At 36.1% G+C, this 24,023-nt stretch overlaps 1 protein-coding gene across 3 annotated transcripts in view; it reads right to left on the bottom strand.

Moving 5' to 3' along the window:
* Disp1 (dispatched RND transporter family member 1) overlaps positions 1-24,023 on the bottom strand; it is a 153,756-nt gene that overhangs the window by 83,457 nt on the left and 46,276 nt on the right. Inside the window, exon 4 of one of the 3 annotated variants that reach the window (XM_090341143.1) lies at positions 7,661-7,729. The exons of the other annotated variants lie outside the window; for them this stretch is intronic. The gene's annotated coding sequence lies outside the window, so the exon portion shown is untranslated. The remainder of the gene's footprint in view (positions 1-7,660; positions 7,730-24,023) is intronic. 3 annotated transcript variants of the gene reach the window in all.

Below are 24,023 nucleotides of genomic sequence, written 5' to 3' on the forward strand. Positions count from 1 at the left end.
TAGATCTGCACTATCTTCCTCTTACATCATAGGTTTTTTAAAAAAATAAATTGTGGTAATTAACAACTAATGTTTGATAATTCTCTCCAGATAGAAACTAAAATATCTGAGGGCAAGAAATAAGCCTATGTATTGTTATTTCTCAAATCTAATAGAGTGCATGATATACAGCACGTACTCAAAAGTTAAACAAAAAGATGAAATAATTCACAACCTGGTCATCTTTTCAGGTGCAGTATTTTTATAGACAACACCGTGGTAGTAATACATAGTTAATGGTAATATTTGTTTCTTTGGATTGAATTTTTTTATTAGGATTTTCTTTTCATTACAATTTTTTTAAATTCTCAAATTCCTGTATGCTTTGTTTTTTTCAGTCCTGGGGCTCAAACTCAGGGACTGGAAACTGTCCTTGAGCTTTCCAAAGATTAGCACTCTACCACTTAAGCCACAGCACCACTTCTGCCTTTTTCTGTGATGTAGTACTTAGGAATTGAACCCAGGGCTTCACATATGCTAGGCAAGCAGTCTACCACTCGGCTATACTGCCAGCTCAGAGTCCTAAATGTTTTAAAATTATTTACTAGTAAGCAGAGTGGTGTATGTCTATAATGCCAGCACAAGAAAGATGGCTGAGGCAAAAAGATCACAAGTTCAAGACCACCTTGGGCTAAACAGTGAGACCTTGTCTGAAAAAAAAATTAACTAGTACTTAACTTTTTAATAGTATTGTTCATATTCCAATATAGGCTGTCCAAACCTAACAACTCCATGAAATAATTGAAACTCATGAATGATAAAGGAAGCTTTCACACAGATGACATCAAGTGATTTTATAATTCTTATTAAAGTATGACAGAAGAGTCCATGTAAATGCAATGAAGTTTAATTGAAGCCCAGTTTAGTATTAAAAAAGTGGGTATTATATGCAATTAAAGCATTAATTATCTAAGTAAGGAATAGTTTTAGAAAAAAAAGCCTGAATTTCCTCAGAAATTAGCCAATGCATACTTATGATCAAATCCATGCTTTTAGTTGAGAGGACAGCTGAAGTGATATTATGTTGTTTGCACAGTCTGTACTTGAAAATTGAAGTTATTCTTTAATTAGCTATTTCTAAGACAAAGTTAATGGTTGTTTGAAAATGAGGCTCATTACATGATTTTGTAAATGTACGCTCTAATAACTAACATTCCTACACAGCTGTATAAACATATTTACTACGACACACTCCTCTGCTACAGGTGCGTATTTTCCATTCTCAGCATTACTAATAATCTGACTTTAGACTAGTCAATGTTAGAACTAAAAGTCCAACAAAGGAATGGTTCTTAAATTCCTTCATTATCTGCAAAAAAAAATGCAAGTCAACAGGACACTTAGTATGTCACAATTGATCCTGTTTTAACTTTTATGCTCCACTTTGTTCTTGAGTAGTTATATGGCAGCTACCATTTTTTTTGTCTTAGATACAGGAGTAATAAAACTCTGATCTACAAACACAGTCTTCAAATATTCTTTCATTTGTATTTACCAGCAAACATATTTGTAATATGAATAATTTTATCTTTCAAAGCATAGTATTAAAAAAATTAAATATTCTAACATAATGAAACAACTAGAAGTCACTTTATTAAAACAAAAGTCTAAAGTATATTAAAAGGAATGCTTTTAGAATATTTAGTCACTCTGAATATCATGAATGGTAATATGTTAAATGACACAGTGAATCAATTAATATATAAATCACATTTCTGGTGCAATTTAGAACAAATGGCTTAGTAATGACTTATCTATACTACAGCAGATCAAAAGCTTAGATGATTACTTAAAAACAGAGGCCTGAGCATCTCATATAAATGAATTTTCTACCTACCACATAATTCAGACATCAAACTTAAATAGATTATCTTTTAGTTTTAAAAATATAAACAATTTAAAATTCCCACATTTGCAGATATCCAAATATCTATTGTCTTTTCAATAATAGTTAAAATGTCTAAGCCTTTACAAAATGGACATGAGAATATTGTTCAGTTTTTATCCAATACTTATTAGCTTCATTTTTCCTGATTAGGGAAATGAGTAAGCAGACTACTTTTCTTTTCCATAAAAGGAATTTGAACTGTAAGAGTACACAGCTCATAGGCTGTTTTATTTGATCTGAGTTTTTTTAGCCACACATACACTGAAGCAGAGAAAGAGAATTAAAACTTACTTAAGCACAAAGTCATTATAATTTCTTCTGAGGCAATGCCCAAATGTAAGTCTTCTGAACACTCAAGAGAAGCTCTCTTCCCTACCCCTTAAGAAACATCTCAGAGCCTGTCTTAGGTATCTGATAAATCCAAGGTTTAATCTTTGGTATGTTTGGGAGGCAATGCCAAATATCTCCAGTACTGTCTAATTTTTCATAGTGTAAACTAAGGTCATACTACATTTAAATTTCCTCCACAGAGATCATGAAGCCAGCTTAAACAACATGAGCTCTTTGAACAACAGCTTGTAGGGCTTTTTGTTTTCCCACTCGTTGAAAAGAAAAAAAAAAAGAAACAATAACTACAGTGTTGTATTAAACATATGTTTCAAATTCTCCATTATTTTAGAAGATATATAAAATACCTAACTATAAAATCTAGTATAAAATCTGAAACTATAAAATCTACTTCCTGCAGCTGAATACTTACTTAGAAACAAATGCCAAAAAACAAAAAAGCAAAAACAGCAACAAGAAAACAAATCCGGGGCCAGGAGTTTGGCCTAGTGGTTAAAGTGCTTGCCTAGCGTGCACGAAGACCCAGGTTCGATTCCTTGGTACCACATACATAGACAAAAAAGCCGGAAATGGTGCTGAGGCTCAAGTGGTAGAGCTCTAGCCTTGAGAAAGTCCAAGGACAGGGCTCAGGCCCTGAGCTCAAGCCCAGGACTGGCAAAAAAAAAAAAAAAAAAGAAAGAAAAAAAAATTAAAAAAAAAAAAGAAAACAAACCCATGTTTTTACTCCTAAGGATTTTCGCATCTCAGATTTTCTATCTGATTCAAATTCCTTCTAGCTTTTGTAACTCTTTCAGCTAAAAATCCAAGTACATCCTGAGTCTTCACAGGTACCACAATGCCTTTTGTGTTCCACTCCTTTTTCCTTCAGTACTCTGAAGATATTACTCCACTGTCTCCTGGCATCTACTACAGCTGGTTGCCATCAGTCTTAACTTTCATTCTAGTGGAAAAATCTATCTTTTTAGTACTTTTTCTTTTAACTTCATATAATTATGTCATTCCTGGCTCCTCAAACTTCACAAATCCTTCTCTATTCTCACACTTGGAGAATGAACTACTTCATTAATAATGCACTACTAATAATAAGCAATCAGAAGAGATCTTTCACAATTTACATACCAGTATCTGGATACGGGTGAGTTTTCTGCTATTCTAGTCTTCACTTCTAATGCTAACCCCTCTTAAGTACTAGATTCCACTCACACTCATCTACTTAAGACTATTAAAATTCTCTCCTGGATTATTTCTACACATACGTTTTTATGTTCCTCAAATTGAAAGTAACAGAGGCTGGGAGTTTGGCCTAGTGGTAGAGTGCTTGCCTAGCATACACGAAGACCTGGGTTTGAATCCTCAGTATCACATACATAGAAAAAAGCCAGAAATGATGCTGAGGCTCAAGTGGTAGAGCTCTAACCTTGAGAAAGTCCAAAGACAGTGCTCAAGCCCTGAGCTCAAGCACAGGACTGGCAAAAAAAAAATAATAATAATAATAATAATAATTGAAAGTAACAAAACAGAACAAAGGAGGGTTAACACTGACCAAGAAGCATTGTACTCATAACCTAGCTTAAGAAACTGTAACCCCTTTTTGATTCTAAAACTAACAAGACGGACAAAATACTTTTCCTGGTTCTGTAACTCCCAAGAACTACTGGCCAGTAGTTAAGTACCTAACTTTAATTTCTATTCATTACTGTTTATAAATATTAGTTGAAATCAAAGTTAACTTACTGGGATCGTCTTGTATTCAATTGAGGTCATCATCTTTGTTTCCTATCTCTAATTTTTCAAGGAAGTTATTATCTTGTCTTAAAATTATGTTCTAGAGTCAGGCGCCAGTGGCTCATCCCTATAATCCTAGCTACTCAAGAGGCTGAGGTCTGAGGGTTCGAAGGCAGCCCAGAAAAGAAAATTTTGTGAGACTCATCTCCAATTAACAACCAGAAAAACTGGAAGTAGCACTGTGCCTCAAGGTAGAACACTACCCTTCAGCAAAAGAGCTCAGGGACAGTACCTAGGCCCCACAACCAACAGCAGCAACAACAGCAACCATACACATACACACACACACACGTATGTATGTATGTATGCATGCATGTATGTATATATGTATACATATATATGTATGTATGCTCTGGGCTATTTTATTGTTGCTGTTATAATTTAAACCATAACTATAATTCATTCTTCCAGATTACACAGGTTCATGTCATCTAACTTATAAATTTACTGAAGATTACTGCATTTCAATATCACAATTCATTATTCAATAGAACTCCAACAGAAGAAAGAAAAATAGAAGCACTGCAAATCAATTAATTAAGTGTGCTCTGAGGTCAAAACCATTCATCAATTAGATTTTCATTCTTTTCTCCACATCTTGTTTATTATCTTCAAATAATTTCACAAGAGAGTTTCATTGTAATATGTCCATTTATGCATCCTGATCAGAATTACCTACTGTCACAGACTATCCAAATAACTGCATCATAGGTGTGTACATGACATCATTTTCACATATTTTATCCTGTCTCTTACATAAAGAGGTAGTACTGTGAGTATTTTCATTTTATCAATGATGAAACGGAGGATTACAGAAGTTATTCCTCATTAGGCAAATAGCAAAACAGAGATTCAAAGCTAGATAGTGTTTGGCCTAGTGGTTAAAGTGCTTGCCTAGCATGCAGGAAGACCCGGGTTCGATTCCTCGGTACCACATATAGAAAAAAGCCGGAAGTGGTGCTGAGGCTCAAGTGGTAGAGCTCTAGCCTTGAGAAAGTCCAAGGACAGTGCTCAGGCCCTGAGCTCAAGCCCAGGACTGGCAAAAAAAAAAAAAAGCTAGATATTCTGAATCCAGAGATTAAATTCTTCATTACTGCACTACATTTAACTGCAATTCTATGAACTAATGTTAATAAGGAAATATGGACTACTAATATCTAAACTACCTTACTTTACATGTTTTAATTAATTGTACTAACAACCTAAGTTACACCACATATCTTACATATTTTACTCAAGTAAATAGTGCATTTATTTGAAGGTGGTTTTTTTGTCACATGAGTTCTCCCTAAGACACCCAAGCTGGCCCGAAGTTCCTGGACTAAGTGATCCCCTTCCTGAGCCTGAGTAAATTATTTGAACTATTAAAGTTAAGGATGTTAAAATCAAGACTTCTATTTCCTGAAAAAATGTGAGGAAAGCAACAGAGAGCTCTATATAGTACTTAACATTAAATTTCCTCTAGCTCTACTTAAATAACCTTAATCCTACAAGCCAGACAATGTAACAAGGCCTATATCTTTTGGACATGATTAAGAGAGACTTTATTCTGAGTACATGATGCACATAAAAGTTGGGACTCAATGCCATTAATCACTTGCAACCATTTCACCAACTTGAAATCATCAATGAGAATTTATCAACTTAGAAGGCACTCATTCTTCCTCACTTAAAGCAAATAACTTTAAAACTTTTAATACCATTTATTACAATCCAAGACTGTTTTCTTGATTATCTCCCCCTAGAAATCCAGACTGAAAGTTGGTGGAGACAGCACAACAACAAAGTTTGGCTCATCCTGCAATCCCAGCAAGTTGTGAGATGGAGCCCAAGTATTTAGGAGGCAGAGGTAGGAGGATGATGGTCCAAGCTGGCCCTGAACAAAAGGCATGCCAGGTATAAGTTTACTTACCAGTTTTTACCAAAACAAAATAAAAACTAACAATCTCTGTGGGCCTTAGCTTATGGCTTCATAGAACTAAACTAAAAAAAGGTAAAATTGACATTCTTGTAGTGGAGTATGTAGTGGACTACATACTGTTATATTTATACATAAAGTATTGTTCCAAATAGAAGCGCCTTAGAAAGGTTGCTGCAATTAATTTTCTAGAAAGGTATTTCTCTCTCCAGAAATAGTAAAGATTATATACGTCATAATGTTAAAATAAGTCAGGCATGTGTGTGGACAAGACCCTTTGTATATCAACTAGACAATTTAATAGAGTCAAGAATGTGGGGGATTATAGGCACGGCTTAGATGGTAGGTTGCCTGCTAACGAGCATAAAGCATCAAATACTGAGTTTGAGTTCCAGTCTCTTGCAAAAAAAAATGAGCTCAGATATATAGAAAATAGATCAAAATAAAAGAAATGTAAAGAAACCAACCCCTAAGTGTAATCTCACATTTCATCCACTAACATGGACACTATATTTCCTTGCTAGCTGCAATTAAGACACAGATCACATGAAATGACACACTTGAAAGTATTCTAAACCAATACTCATCTTTTAACTGAAAAAAATATATATATACATACTTCTCTTTTATTAAAGTAAAAGCTTGGAAAGATGGGGCCGGGAGTTTGGCCTAATGGTAGAGTGCTTGCCTAGCATGTACAAAGTCCCAGATTTGATTCCTTAGTAGCACATACATAGAAAAGACCAGAATTGGTGCTGTGGCTCAAGTGGTAGTGCTCTAGCCTTGAGAAAGCCCAAGACCATTGCACAGGCCCTGAGTTTAAGCCCCAGGACTGGAGATCATGCTGGGTGCCAGTGGCTCACACCTAAAATTCTAGCTACTCAGCAGGCTGAGGTTTGAGGATTGTGGTTCAAAGCCAGCCTGTACCAAAAAGTCCCTGTGAGACTCCAATTAACCACTCAAAAACCAGAAGTGGAGCTGTGGCTCAAAGTAGTAGAGAACTAGTCTCAGGCAAAAGAGCTCAGAAGATGGTACACAGGCTATGAGTTCAAGCCCTATGACAGACAAAATAAAATAAAAATTTGGCAAGAGTATTGCAACTAAAGCATATGTGATGCTGAATTAAACACTCAAAATTCTTAAATTTTTGGTGGTACTGGGACTTGAACTTAGGGCTTCATACTTAGTAAGCAGGAATTCTACCAATGAGCCCTCTACCAATAACAAGGTCTCAATAGTTTAAAATTATCTAAGAAATTTTCATTTGTTTTTCCATAGACTTGATTTACTCTTTAAAGAACACTGTGTCACATAAAACCAGAGTTGATACTTCAATAATTATGTTTCCTCCATCAACAGCCTATAGTATGATCTCAGTCTTAAAAAGAAAATTCTCCTTACTACCTCTGAAAAGGACATTTAATACTGCCTTAATCTTTATAATATATCTGGTAGTGGCAGACATTTTCCACTCAAAAGATGACATCCCTGAAGTTAAATTTTTTCCACATTACTATAAGCTGTAATCCCTGAGAAACTGACTAAAACGCTAAAGAGGGGATTTAATAAGGTTTATGTTTTTTATCAAAGACTATCAAGTAAATATCAAATGCCACAGTTCATCTGTAGGGCATAGAGACACAAAGCAGAAGGAAAAACTGACAGAAAAATGCACTACTTACTGCGAAGAGTTAAGATGCAGATGAAAGAAAAATCAATTCTATGGTTCAGATTAGATAGGAAGTATCTTCCTGAAAGCAAATCCAAAATACGCACATTGGTTTAATGAGAACACAAAAAATCTTATCCTTTGTACATAAAAAATAAATATAAGAAAACTGGCATGTATTTATAAAATATACAACATTCAAATGAAAGTACAAGTTGTGGATGGTAAGAAATATTCCCTTAAGGAATGGGCATACCTTGTTATTTCTGGATCTAACAGAACTATTAGATGCAAAATAAAATTAATCATGACAAGTTCACTAAATTGCCTTCTAGTAAGTTTAATAAAACATTCTATAAATATGGAAACTCCCATAAATTTAACTGACAAGTGTTTCATAAAAAAATACACACACACACACACACACACACACACACACACACACAGATGTATATATAAAACTAGCCAGGCACAATTACACACATCTGTAACAGCAGCACTGGGGAAGCTGAAATTTGAGGAAGACAAGGAAGCAGGAAGACCATACATTGAGGGCAGCTTGGGCTATGAGATATAAATGAATATGGATATAAATATGAATATGCACACATATATACATATATATGAATGTGAATAGATGCATATTTATATTAATACACAGAGAAAAAAACTATTCAAACCATTTTATCTTGTTTGTCCTTTCTTCTTTTCTTTTCCTTCCTTCCTTCTTTCCTTCCTACTATTCAAACCACTTTATCTTGTTTGTCCTTTCTTTTCTTTTCCTTCCTTCCTTCCTTCCTTCCTTCCTTCCTTCCTTTCTTCCTTCCTTCCTTCCTTCTTCCTTCCTTTATAGTACTAGGGATTGAATCCAGGGCCTCATGTTTACTTAGCAGGTGCTCTACCACTGAATTGTAACCTTAGACTCTTATCCTTATTTGTAAATACTTTTTGAGGTATAATTTACATATAATAAAGTGTACATAATTGGAATACATAGAGTTTTGACAAATGAATAAATACATTCATACAACCACAACCCTAAGAAGTTACAGAATAATTCTGTCATCACTAAAAGTTCTCTGTACTGTTAGTCTTCTACCTCTCTCATTTCATCTCACCTAAACAACCACTGATAGAACTTGCATCATCAGAGGTTGATTTTTCCCTGTTCTAGTATTTTATAATCAATCATACAATATGAATTCTTTGTGCTAAGTCATTCAATGTGTCTGTAACACCAAGAAGTCAGCACACTACCAGAAGATGGACATGGAACAGATTCTTCCAGACAAAGCCAACCTTACTAACACCTTGACCTGGGAATTCAAGCTCCCATAACTAAGAAACAATACATTTCAGTTGCTTAAGCCATCCAGTTGTTACAGCAGCCTTCGCAAACTAATACATATAATTATAGCTTTGCTCTAAGAGCGAAAATAATTGTTTCCAGTCTTCTTTTTTTTTTTTGCCACTCCTGGGCTTGAGCTCAGGGCCTGAGCACTGTCCTTGGACTTTCTCAAGGCTAGAGCTCTACCACTTGAGCCTCAGCACCACTTCCGGCTTTTTTTTTCTATATGTGGTACCGAGGAATCGAACCCGGGTCTTCCTGCATGCCAGGCAAGCACTTTAACCACTCGGCCAAACTCCCGGCCCCAGCTTCCAATCTTCTTTGATCATTCTCAAAATGAACTGGTTCCTACCTTCCTCATTTACATACAGGCATAATATCCTTTGCTTTCCCTTTATGACATTTAACACATTTGTCTGTGTATTAACTACATTAATGTTTATCTTTTCTACTATACTATAACATACATCAATCCAGTATATAATTAATTTTCCTCTTTGAAGTACTGATCCCAGTCTGAAATGACATCAGTCATTAAGTATTTATTCATTGCCTATTCCCCCACCCCCCTCCCAGGTCATTGGGCTTGAACTCTGTACCTGGGCGCTGTCCCTGAGCAATTGAGCTCAAGGCTACCCCCATATCCTTGAGCCACAGCCCCACTTCCAGTTTTCTAGTGGTTAACTGGAGATAAGAGTCTCATGGACTTTAGTGCCCGGGCTGGCTTTGAACCTTGATACTCAGATCTCAATCTCTTGAGTAGTTAGGATTACAGGCATGAGCCGTGCCCGGCTACATTGCCTACTTTTAAGCAGAGCATACCATATTTTATAGAACAGTGCTTGATATACAACTTGAATTCAATAATTTTTTTATACTACGGTAACAAAAACTTTATTTAACAAAGGGGAAATAAAGGCCACTCAGAATTAAGGACAGCAGGCCCCTGAAACTGGTTGTCTGCTGTATGGTAAGGGACTGACCATTTAGTACTGCTCCTTTCCCCCTTTTCTCCTCCCTTTAGGCAATTTGTGATTGGCCTGTTTGAAACAGGCAAGTCCCTTCTAGGGAGGTAGCCACAGGATGAAAGTTTACAGGAGGACTGACCTGAGTTACAGCAAGATCCATGCCTCTCCCTTGGGTTCAATAATCATTATTAATAAAAGCCCTTGATTGTTTAGCTAACTCTTAAATATATATCTTTGTTTAACATAAACAAAGCTAGCTATGTGGAAAATAAGCAGTAATTATATACAATGCACAGATAAACAAGTAAGCCTATATAATTATAGTAAATCATAAAATTATGTTTTCATTATAAAGAAACTCATCAGTTTTGACTGGGAGAGGGTGGGGAAATTGGGAGAAAAAGATGGGAAGGAGAACAATTTTCAAGAAGTAATGTACCCAACAATAAAATTATTAATAAAAAATAAAAATAAAAAGCCCATCATTTAAAATAAATCATTTTGCTAAGCAGAGCAGAGAGGGTTGGTATGAAAGGGAAGACTCTATCATCCCATCTCAGCACTTAAGAAGCTAAAGCAGGAAGATTGAATATTTGAGGCTATACAGCAAGAACCAGAACAACAAAAACCCACCTAAAACATTAAGAGACTGAACACTATAAGTTTCCATATGCTAAAGAAAATTTTTTTAGCTAAGAAGTTATTTATTAACTTATTTCTACTTTGCAGATAATATTTAACATTTCAGAACTGGTAACAACAGACTGAAAGCTACAATTCTCGTCTATAACTGAATTCGAGATTGTTTAAATTTGCCAAAAAATAAAAAACATTACTTTCTTGGATATTTCTTTTTTGCTCTGAGACAGCAAAATAAGAAAGGCTTGTTGTTGAAAGTTTTTTCAAGATAATGAAATATAGTTACATTTTGCTAAAGTAATGTTAAGAACATTACATTTTTAAAAATAATTTCTTTCATTATCCTATGTTCCTAGTGTAATAAGTACTTCCCAGTGATAGCCTTTGCCTCAAAGTCTACAAAGTCTACATGCAGTTGTACTATGTGGCAATGACTATGGGAAAATCAGCAGCAAGAGGAAACAATGAGCCAATGGAAAACCCATTTTGAAGAAAGACAGTATCATAAAAACTAAAGGATACCATCCCAAGTGCTAGTTTGTATTCTGTCAGCTTTAGTCAGAAAATCTCTTGAAAGATCTCCTCTTAAGCACAAGTCTTCAGGAATTGCAGAAAAGCACTTATGGAAGAAAAACAGTTGGCCTATCATCAATCAGTTCAACATACACACCTTGCCACACAAGGTAAAAGGATACCAGCTTTCAAAAGACTAAACATCAAATTTTATTTAGTCCTAGCTTGCGAAGATTGTGAGAACTTTTTCATTTATCCTTTTTTTAAAAAAATTATTAACATTGATTTTTACATCATATTTCAAATGTCATGTATAATAAACAAGTATTCAAGAAGGGATTCTCTCACTGGCACATAGATTTTAGAACATAATTAAAATTAAGCTGAGGGTTTGTATGTCAACTCAAAAGCGTCCCAAAACCTTTTCTCAAAATGTTTAATCAGAAATAAAAAACACACATCACTTAATTTTTTAAATAACATGTTTTAAAACATAAATATTTTAAAGAACTTTCTTTTGTAAGTATGCATGTTTACTTTAAAAAACTTACCTTGTTTATTTTTTCAAGGTTTAAAATATGTAAAAAACCAAATAAACTCACTAAGAATAAACCTCTTAAAGGTTTTTCAAGAAAGTTAAAAAAATGCACACAAAAATCTGACATAAGCAGGTATTCAAAATATGCTTATCACTAAAATAACAAAGTAAAACTTTAAATGTTTTGTAGTTCTAGTAAAAGACAAAATTTAGAAATATAAATGCTTAGGAAGATGTGGTTCCTTTTTCCAGTTTATGGGGGGGAAGCAGGGAATTTCTAAATACTTTCTGGTTTGTCTGTTCATCTTCAGTGTATACCAGAATCTGTTATCAAAATATATATTTAGATAAAAATCATGAAAACTCAAACTTTTAAGGAGTCTCTCCCATTATTGCAGATATTTCAATTTTTTTTATAATTTTTATACAACCCATCTGATCTATAGCCTTCCCTTACCCCAGAACAAATTTACTAAAACTTTTTACCCTTTTAGACCAATAAAAACACCAAAGAAAATGTTAATTTTAACAATCTCTTCCTTCTTCAGATTGGTTTATTACATAAAAATATTGACTTTTTAAAAAGACCTCAATGATTGTATAGATTGTCTCACACACACACACACACACACACACACACACACACACACACACACACACACCTCACATCCACATAGTAACTACACAGTCTGCGGTTCATATGTGATACCATCATCTACAATTAAAATTTTCACAGTGGCCTTTCCATTTTACACCATCACTTAGACATGAACAGGGGTAACTTAAGTAGGGCCATGTTGTAATGATGTCTCAAGAAATTCCAGAGTTAACCCACTTTCCAGAAATGGTATATGGAACAACTAGTATGAAATGTCCCACTGTCCTTAACAGTCAGGCAGATCCCATTCTTCAAATCCATGAAAACTTTTGAACTCCTTTTAGTTCTTACAGTCAACATTTGAGGGACTTATTGCCAAGGACCCAAGAGAGCACCAGGGTGGACCCAGATAGTTATTAGTGATCTGATACTAGCTCAGTGGTGCCATGGGCTGCTCTTGTGACCTCCAAACCTGCCCCATATTACCAAGTTAGATCAAATGGTCTCTTATCTTTTTTAAAGTCAACAGTATTATAAATAGCACCCCCCCAAAATGTTTAAAACAGTGTGATATTTGGCTGCGCATGGGTGGTTTATGCCTATAATCCCAGCTACTCAGGAGGCCGAGATCATGGTTCAAAGCCAGCCCAGGCACAAAAGTCCTTGAGACTCTTACCTCCAACCACCAGGAAGTGGTGCTGTGGCTCTAGTGATAGTGTGCTCGCCTTGAGCTGAAGTGCTCAGAGACAATGTCTAGGCCCAGAGTTCAAGCCTCAAGACCAGCAAAACAAACAAAAAACAATGTGATATTTATAAATTAGTTGATTGAAAAAGCTATTCTCCTTCAAACCATGAGTTTATAAGAAACAGAGAAATTATTCTGACAGGCTTCTTTTCATTTCAATGGCCTGAAAAATGTTCAGATATCCTGGCTATAATAAGAACAGCCAATCAGAAGGATGACAAGCAGACAGGAAAATAGGGGCTTGTACTTTAGGTATTCAAACAACTATATTGGAAAGATGCCTGTCTTAACTAACACATTTTCAGGTGTGAGAGGGTAGCACAAGCCAGCTTTTAGTTTCCAATTTCCCATTAATCTGACATCAGAGACGAAACTCGGTAACTTGCTATCTCTGAAATTGAACCTTCAGCTTTTGTGATGAGTTCCCCCTTACACTTACACACACACACACACACACACACACACACACACACACACACACACACAGAATATCCATTATCTTGTCTTAAAAGCATCTCAACTATACATTGTGAGGGTATGTAAAGTTGTGCATTTATCAATAAACTTGCCTTCCCCAGAAATGTCTACAGTTAAACATGTCAGTGCCTGAAGATACATTCCATTGGACTATAAATTCCCATAAGGAATCATTTTGAAAAAACTAATCCTCCGCCTCTAGGTAAACCAGATTAACTCCAAATGATCTCTCTCGAAAATCTTTAAATAAACATGATGTTTCAAATCACTTGTAGCAACTTTCAACTCCCTCTTGGCATAGTTTTTCTTTCCAGGTTTTCCAGGTCAAAAAACTGGCCCTCTGTAAGTGAAGATTGCCTTGAATTATTCTTCAAAGGAAGACAATGTCTCTCAACAGTTCTGACATCAAAGTCCTCTACAACTTCCTATACCTTTGGAATTGACAGGGTTAGTCTACGCAAGTCAAGCAACTTCAAAGAGCTGGCTCCCAGCCAGCTACATTTGCGTTCAGTTTCCTTCTATATCAAGTTAATCCTCCTTAAGGATGAAATTCAGGTATTATTTACTAGGGAGACTTGAAACTCTGTCTTTATTCAGTCAGTAGAGCTTTAGCTGAAAATACATTTTGAGATTGTCAGATTTGCTATGAAATGTTCTCCACCACAAAGCTCCTATGTTGAACAACTGATCCCAGCTGATGGCGCTATTGAGAGCTGACGAGGATGCCAACCTCAACAATGGACTAATGTACTGGATCAGGGCATATTCTTTCAGGGCATACCTGGTTCTGGTTCCCTCCTCTTCTCTCTGCTCCTGTTGGGCAAGAGGTGAGTGCTTTCCTCTACCATGCTATTAAGCTATGATGCCCTCTGCCTCACAAATGACCCAGAAGCAACAGAACCAAGTGACCATGGACTGAGAAGAGCCAAGTAATCCTACATTAGACTTCTGGGCCAAAACAAATCTTTAGTCTTTTAAGTTGTTTATCAGGTATTCTGTCACTGCTAAGAAAAACTCACTAATAGAGAGGCTGTGCTGATCTTTTCAATATGTGTGGGGGTGGGGTGCTTGACTTAACCCTTAGTGTTAGGATGGTTTGAAAAGCTGAAAAGCTGGCTCTAATTTGGGTTTCCATACCTAGCTTTAATAGCTGTCACACATGGGGGCGGGGGGAGGGAAGGGATCTAATGAATAATACATGAATCCAAATAGAAAAGGCATTATTTGGTTTTCAATTCTACCCATCAATTGTTTCTTACAAGTTCATGTCATGTACCGAGCGGCAATTTAAAATATCTTTGCAACAGCAGTATTCAGTAGACACTATGTTGAAAATGAACTATAAAAACAAACAACTATACAAATGCATATGCCTTGAGTCACCTACTTCCTCCAGCCAGTCCTACCTTCTAATAACCCATGTATTGCTGGGATGGGAGGGAAAACTTGGAGAGACAGAAGGAAGGGGTAATACTGTCTGAAAAGAGATGTACTCATTACCTGATTTATGAAACAGTAACCCCTCCATATATCACTTTTAAAGTAATAATTTTTAAAAATAGAAATAAAATGCCTCAACTGCTATGGGTACAATATAAATATTAAGCAGCATTAATCATTCATTACAGTCACAAATCTCATAAAGTAGAAGAACTGGATCCAAAGCTAGATAATGTGATTCCAAAGTCCACTCAATAAAGTCCTGTTAAACAAAGTGTGGACTACAACCAGCTACAGCTGCTGGGTTTTGCTGTAATGCTTGTTCTCAGGGCCCATTTCAGATCTACTGACTTTGAATCTGTTTCATGAACAACATCCCCAGAAAATGTATAGCTGAACGTATATATGTGGGTCCATATATCATAAATGTCTAGTACCTAGGAATTCTAAACTCCAGTCCAGACCCTGAGTTCAGCCCCAAGACTGCCACTAAAAAAAGTATGACTTATATTTTGAAAAAGATAAGAACATATAAAAGTAATGTTTCTTCTGGGGGGGGCGAATCAAGATGATTAGGAGGGGGTGGGGGAGAGGAAATAGAAACAAAACCATGAGAAGGGGAATCAATGTATGAGAAGTAATGCACGTACTATCTGATGAATGTAACTATAACCCCTCTTTATACATTACCCGACAATAACAAATAAATAAATTTTTGAAAAGTAATGTTTCTTCACTACAATATGGAAGAGAAATATTAGAACTTAGCGGCATAGGTAGGAACTTTTGAAAAGAGTTCCAGGGGCACAGCAAATAGGAGAGAGACTTGACAAATGTGATTAATCAAAATAAAAAGTTTCTGCACCGCAAAGAGCATATTTATTAAACTAGAAAGTCAGCCAATAGACTGAGAGAAGATTTTTATCAACAATACATCCAACAAAGGCCTAGTACTCAAAATATACAAGGAGCTCAAGAAAATACCCCCCCCCCCAAAGCTAATAAACCAATCACTAAATGGGCAAAGGAGTTTAAAAGAGACTCTTAGGCAAGGTGCCGGTGGCTCATGCCTATAATCCTCAGGAGGCTGAGATCTGAGGATCAAGGTTCAAAGCCAGCCTGGGCACAAAAGGACTGGAGACTCTTATCTCCAATTAACCTCTAGAAAACTTGGAAGTGGGGCTTGGCTCAAAGGTAGGGCGATAGCCTTGAGCAGAAGAGCTCAGGGACATCACCCAGGCCAAGGGGTAGGGTGCTAGCCTTGAGCTGAAGAGCTCAGGGACAACACCCAGGCTGAGTTCAAGCCCCATGACCCACCAGAGAGGAGAGGAGAGAAGAGGGGAGGGGAGGGAAGGGGAGGGGGAGGGGGAGGGAGAGAGATTCAGAAATAAGAATGGCAAATCAGCAGAGACAGAAGAAAATGAAACATACACAAACACCACCACTACTATCAACATAAATAATCTATGTTTTGTTTGTTTTCTGGAATTCACTTTAATAAATAGAATTTTACATGTTCAGGAGAGTTAGGCATTTGGGTTCCTTCCTACTGATATCCTCCTTTCATCTACTTATGTATAAATTCCTAGAATCATGTATAGGTTATCATGTCCAGTTATATTTTAGAACTATGGATCTGGGTATCTACCCAGATCATAAGTCAAGATACTATGAAGACATTTGCGCATCCATGTTCACTCACTGCTATACTATTTACAATAGCCAAGTTATGGAAACAGCCCAGGTGTCCTACAACTAATGAGTAGATCAATATTGTGTGTGTGTGTGTGTGTGTGTGTGTGTGTGTGTGTGTGTGTGTGTGTGTAGGGAGAGGGGGAGGGAGAGGGAGGGGGAGAGATGGAGGAGAGAGAGGGGAAGGGAGGAAGAGATGGAATTTCCTTATCCATTAGAAAAAATAGATTATGTCATTTGCAGAGAAATGGATGGACTTAGAACAAATTATACTGAGTGAAGTAAGCCAAACTCAGAGAGACAAAGTGCATGTATTTTCTCTCATATGTGAAAGCTAGCTCTAAATAGAACTGGACATGGTAGCCTAGCTATGCACAACTCTAGGCAGTCACACACAGTCAAAGTAAATGAGGATACCCTTAGAGGAAAAATTCAAAAGTTTAACTTCTCTGAACATTTAAAATACTATTCATAGAAACAAACTCCAGATCTGGTGAATATAATGAACCCTTCTATTAATTACAATTAAAAATATATGAAAAAAAAAAGAAAACTCCAGGAAGTGGCAACATGGGTCTTTTTGTTGTTATTGTTAGTGTTGGTGATGAGTCAAGCAGTAGAGCTTTAGACTTGGGCAAAAAGCTCAAGGTCCGTGCCCAGACCCTAAGCTCAAGCCCCAGGACTGGCACCCAAAACCATAACAACAATGTAATTCTTTGCTTTGAAAAAGCTGGAACTCATAAAAGTAATGTTTCTACTTAAATTTTTGCACAAAATTTTGCACAACATTCATAGTGTTGGTGCTTCTTCTAAACTATTTTATTAGAATAAATTTCCATGCGTGGAATTACTGAGTCAAAGACTACAAACATTTTTAGGGTACTTAAGTTGCGTTATCTGACTACCCTCTAAATCTAACATCCTGACAAACAGTGGGCCTTGTAATCTCTAAAACACACACACAGCACATATTTAAAAGATGTGAAATTATTCTCCTATTTATTTTAACTGGCATTTCTTTAGTTGCTAGTACTAAACCATAAAATGCTTCCCTATGTAGGAAAGGATGATCTAATCATAAGATATTTCAGTAGATCTTAACACTTTTTAAAAACAAAAGTTCTTTTTGCAAAAAATTGTCCTCTTTAGTTTTTCTAATTTATACTTCACAGTATATTATTTTTAAACACTTACATACAAATAATTAAGATACTTAATTATTGGCATCATTTTTCCAGTAGATTTAGCCTGGCATAAGAATATAAGAGATATACAGGTCTCCATAATGAAATATTCTTTGTTCTGTTAAATTCCATGGAAAACCAAGTCAGAGAAATGGGAAATAATCTAAAACACACGAAATAATGGCCTAAAGATACTTCAAAGTGGAAAAAAGGAAACATACAGAAAATAGCCTTCTCTCTTCACTTAGAAAGTACTAAAAAGAAGAATTTAACTTAATTTATGAAATTTGCAGTTTCTTCTTCCCTGACAAGACAAAGATACTTTCAAGTCTAATGCACATAAGAGAAGAATCCACCAAACTTTCATTTCCTTCTTTTTTCAGCCATTGTATTGGACTTCTTCTAAATATTTGCCATTCCCAGATTACTAAAATAGAATGTGAAACCATTCCTTTGTAGTGGAGATGACTGGAAGAGCCCAGTAAAGCAAAATTCTCACGCCTGCCAGGAATCAAATGAGAGGATAAATCTTTAAAGATGAGACAAAATTACTGAAGCATAAGAAGATTATTCTTTGTGATATATAGCTGTTTTATTTTGGATTGTCTAGCAATCTAAATACCATATGGTAAACAGATGTAACAGAAAAAAAAAAAAAGAAAAGAAAACCTACGGTCTCTATGTCCATCTCAGACAGGAATAAGATACTACACTATATGTTCAAAGAGTGTTTTTTAATGACTTGTCAAAATGCTAATTTTATAGAAAACTGCTATTTTTGAAAATATCAGTTTTAAAACACCTCCTGTTTAGGATGTACTAAAACCAGAATCCTCCCAATCTCAGCCTTCTAGAAGGTTTAGGAGGGCAGGCGCAATCCACTGTGCCCAGCAATGGGTTAAGAAGGGATCTCAAGAAGCAAACACTTGTCTCCTAAGTACTTAGGATAACAAGTATGAGCCACTGGCACCAAGCTGGCAGTGAACCTTTTGACCTAAGTCTCTTGTATATTATTCCTATATATTTCACTAAGAAGAGGAATTGCTAGGAAGAGAGTGTGTACATAAAAGATGCAAAATCTATTCACCAAAGTGGTGTTGTTCAAGCTTTGTTTTGATCTACATAGTAAAAATACGACAGTTTATATTCCAGGAGCTAAAACACTCTCTTCTTACCCCACCATGATACACAACTGCCAGACCTTTCCACACACACTATGAATGTCCATACCAGGGAAGTAAGAACAGCAGTTAGAACTGTATTAAATGTTTATTCTGTGCCAAACACTAAGAATTTTAATAAATAATAACATTTAATCTTCATGACAAGCTAAGAGGTAGATACTGTTAACACCCCATATTTTTATCTGATAACTCAGACATCTCTTAACTTTCCTTTCCAGAATTTTCCTGGCAGTATTACACATTTTTTTCTTCTGGGAAAACTCTCAAGTCATATAAAAACCTAAAAGTCAAGTCAAGAGTCAAGAACTCTCTTAATTTATAATAGGTATCTAACAAATGTTTTCTAATGCTATTTCTCTTTGCCTGTGTCAGAGGTCAAAAAAGGCACCCAGCGGGGCCAGGAATTTGGCCTAGTGATAGAGTGCTTGCCTTGCATGCACAAAGACCTGGGTTCAATTCCTCCGTACCACACACACAGGAAAAAGCCAGAAGTGGCGCTCTAGCTCAAGTGGTAGAGCTCTAGCTTTGAGAAAGTCTAAGGACAGTGCTCTGGCCCTGAGCCCAACCCAGGACTGGCCAAAAAAAAAAAAAAAAAAAAAGGGCACCAGCTATTTCATAGGCTCTCAGTATATGGCACAGGGGAAGAGAGATAGAATGAACAGAATTAAAATAATGTATAGGACTGGAAACGTTGCCCAGTGGCAGAGCACTTACCCAGGATATATGAGGCGCTGGGCTTGATCTCAGGACTATACCAAAAAAACTAAAACTTTTAAGGAGGCCTACAGCACTCAAGAGCTGAAGACCATGAGTCCCAGGTCAGTTTTGTGCAGACAGTTCAAAAAGAGCCTGGGCTACACAGAGACGCTAAGAAAACTGAAGGAAAAAATTAAAATAGCTCAAGGTAGATTTTGTAGGGGTGTGTGTGTGTGTGTGTGTGTGTGCCTCAAGACCAGCATTCAACCTCATGAGCCACTTCTGGCTTTTTGCTGGTTAATAGGAGATAAGACTAACAATATAGCAGTGATACTCATCAAACACTATGTAGAAAACGAACTGGGTATCTTATGGGTGGGGACAGGAAAGAAAGATTGCCAGAAAGCAACTAAAAAGAGAAAATGGTTCAAAAAGAATTGTACTGATTGTACTTAATTCAAATAACTATAACCCTTCTATATACCCATTACACAAAAAGGGGAGGGGAGGGGAGTCTGGCCTAGTGGTAAAGTGCTGCCTAGCATGCACGAAGACCTGGGTTCAATTCCTCCATACCACAATACATAGAAAAAGCCACAAGTAGCCAGGCACGGTGATTCACACCTGTAATTCTAGCTACTCATGAGGCTGAGATCTGAGGATCACTGTTCAAAACTAGCCCAGGCACTAAAGTCCTTGAGACTCTTAACTCCAATTAACCACCAGAAAACCAGAACTGGCACTGTGGCTCAAGGTATAGGGCAGTAGCCTTGAGCTGTACAGCTCAGGGACAGTGCCCAGGCCCAGAGTTCAAGCACACCCCCCTCCAAAAAAAAAGTCACAACTATGATTCAAGTGGTAGAGCTCTAGCCTTGAAAAAGCCCAAGGACACTACTCAGGCCAAGTTCAAGCCCCAGGACTGGCAAAAAGAAAAGAAAGGAAAGGAAAGACCATTTTAGGAATAATATTTAAAATCTACATTTAAGGCCCTCTATAAATATAAAGCCCTGCCAAATTAAATGACTACTATATCACAAATCTACAATTGTCTCATTTTTCTCTCCTCAGCTTCTCAACATGACCAAAGCAGTAAACTAAAGTAATGGTTTCCTTTAATCTGCTATTCATCTAATTTTCACTTAGAGTTTTATACTAGTACTAAGTAAAGGGGATAGAGAGAATTCTTCATGAAAGGTTAATGGTCCCATTTAAAAAGCTAGAAAAGATTAAGAAGAAAATAAAATCCTTGTAATATTTATTACAACTATTTCATTAAGTATAATCTATTTTCTTCTTCTGTAATTTGAATCAACTAATCTTAAAATTATCATAAGCTTTTACATTAGACACTCATCATGGTTTCTACAAACTCTATGCCGCAGAGTGAAAGAGTTCCTTTGTTGAAAAGCAGTCCTTGGATTTGAGAGTCTTGATTACAAACTAGAAATATGAATTTGGTGCTACTGCAAATTAAAAAAAGCAACAAGCTGGAACAGGAGGTGATACTTATTACACACATATCCCTTAACCAAAAAAGAGTACTATTTTGTTTTCTCAAACACTCAAATTGCTATTGGTTTTTGTTTCCAGCTTTGAAATTGCCTAGTTTAAACTTTTACATGGAGACTAGCTTGTTAGTGCCACACAAAACCTATGATTAATATGCTATTGGTAAATATTTACATCCAAAAATATTTTTCTTTTATTAGTAACTATGATTTAAAACAAACAGCCCCTTAGAACCAGAGCTATCCCTGATGCTGGAAAATTACAAGAGCGTTTACACTTATTTCAAGTTATTGAAGGCTCAGATGTACTTCATTCAAAGAGATACAAGTATAGCATCTACAAAAAATGAATATCTACATATGCATACATATATAATATTTTCAAAGGATATCACACATTATACTCTGCAAACTGATTGTTTACTTCTGTCATGGCTATGCCTTTAAAACAGTAGTAACAGAGGTAACTCAGTGTTCTTAGTATGTGTGAAAGCATTACATAGTATGAACATACCATAATTTATTTCCTCCCCCAAATCATTCTCTGCACTCTAAGAGATTTTTATCCTTCCTGATTGTTTACTCCATCTCTGGCTCCCTCAAACTCCCCCTTTCCTTAGAATTCTCCACTTACTCTCTCCGTCTATAACAGGCACAGGGCCTGAGCACAATAATCACAAAGTTTAATTTAATATTTGATATGTAAGGAGGAGGGAAATGGGGACCATGACATGAGAAAGGGTATCAATATTTGTGAAGTAATGAACCTTCTATCTGGTGAATATAATGTAACCCCTTCTATTAATTACAATAAAAAATATATGAAAAAATATTTGATATGTAAGGCGGCCCAATTGCCCAATATCTTAACATATACGATTGTCTAGATAAATCTGCACCAATGGAGCTCAGGCTCCATTTCTATCACTAACTATTGATGTGGCATTGATAAGTTACTTAACTGCTTAGAGTCCATTTTCTCTTCTAAACAATGAATTACTTGAAGTAGATCATTTCCAAAGTCCATTTCACTAAAGTCAATGACAATATATTGTTCAACAAATGCACACTTCATAATAATCCATGGAGGGGAAGTTTACTAGAAGAGCCTTTGTTTAGCTTGAACAAAGGATTTACTAACAAACAGAACTAACAATAGAAAAGAACCCTTTAAAACTCAGGAAATCAAACTGTTTACTTCCATAAGAACATAACAATTGCCCATTTATAGACAAAGAATGTATTAATCACAGCTATCATGGTAATTCACTAAAGCAGTGTCTTTTAAAAATCTTCTATTACAGTTGGCTTAAGTTTCAATCATTACATAACATGAAAGTTATAAAATTTCTTTAAAAAATACATTAAGTAATGGGCCAGGAGTTTAGCCTAGTGGTAGAGTGCTTGCCTAGCATGCATAAAGACCTGGGTTCAATTCCTCGATACCACATACATAGAAAAAGCTGGAAGTGGTAAAGTGGCTCAAGTGGCAAAGTGCTAACCTTGAGAAAGGCCCAAGGACAGTGCTCAGGCCCTAAGTTCAAGCCCTACGAAAAAAATAAAATATATAAAGTAATGAATGGCAATGACATGATTTGAGTTCTGCTTCTCCCTTAGCCATTCAGTCTCTACAATGTTTTTTTAATCTATAAAATTAAGAAGTAAACTAAGAGATTTGAAGATTCATTCAGTGACTGGATCTTCACAAAGCATCTAAACTTTGTCAAACTCAAACTAGTCGTCCCCAAATTTGGGGTGGATTAGTTATATTTTAGTATGCACCTCTTAAATGATTCATATACATATATATATACATTTTATAAACATTCTTGCATTCTAAAGGATTAGAAAGACATCAGCTTATAGTTCAACAAAGAAGCTTGTTAAGCTGGAAATTCATAGAAATGAATTGCAATAAATATCCATAATTACTTTGGGTTCATAAATAATAGTAAAACATACCTGCATTTGAATATACCCAATCTTTACCTTAAAAATATATAGAGGATTAAAACTACCCCAAGAATACTATATACTGATCATATTTCTAGTTCTAATTCTCCTGTTTTATTTGTTTTTCACAGTATTGGCCTTACATTGAGGTATTTGATCCATTTAGAGTTGATTCTGGTGTGGGTGATATATGAGTATTTAATATGAGTTTTCTGCATGTAGACAGCCAATTTTGCTAACATTGTTTGATAAAGAGGCTGTCTTTCTTCCAACCTGTGTTTTTGGCTCCCTTATCAAATCTTAGGTGGCTATCTGTTCGTGGCTTATTTCTGGGTCTTGGTCCTGAGGCCTATTCTAGTGCCAATTCCAAGCTATTTTTATTACTTCAAGTTTGGTATTGATATTCTTCCAGTGCTGTTCTTCTGCTAAGAATTATCTTTGCTATTCTGGGTCTTTTATTATTCCATATGATTTTTTGGATTGATTGCTTTGAAAAATTTGTTTTTCTTTTGTCTTGTTTGTTACTTTGTATTTGGAAGGGTTAGGGAGAACACAGAAAAAGTGGAACAAGGATGAGCAAATACAACACAAGAAAAATATGGAAAGTGAATTTATATATCTTGTGGGTGGGGAGGGGAGGGAAAAAACCAGGAGAGAGTGACAGAGGAGAAAACATGTTCCAAAAAGAATTGTACTCAGGGCCAGGAGTTTGGCCTAGTGGTAGAGTGCTTGTCTAGCATGCACCAAGACCTGGGTTCAATTCCTCAATACCACATACACAGAAAAAGCCAGAAGTGGTGCTGTGGCTCAAGTGGCAGACCATTAACCTTGAGAAAGCCCAAGGACAGTGCTCAGGCCTTGAGTTCAAGCCCCAGGACTGGAAAAAAAAATTT

Source organism: Megascapheus bottae, chromosome 10, assembly GCF_031878675.1.
Source record: "Megascapheus bottae isolate mThoBot1 chromosome 10, mThoBot2.hap1, whole genome shotgun sequence".
In the NCBI taxonomy this organism is placed as follows: Eukaryota; Metazoa; Chordata; class Mammalia; order Rodentia; family Geomyidae; genus Megascapheus; species Megascapheus bottae.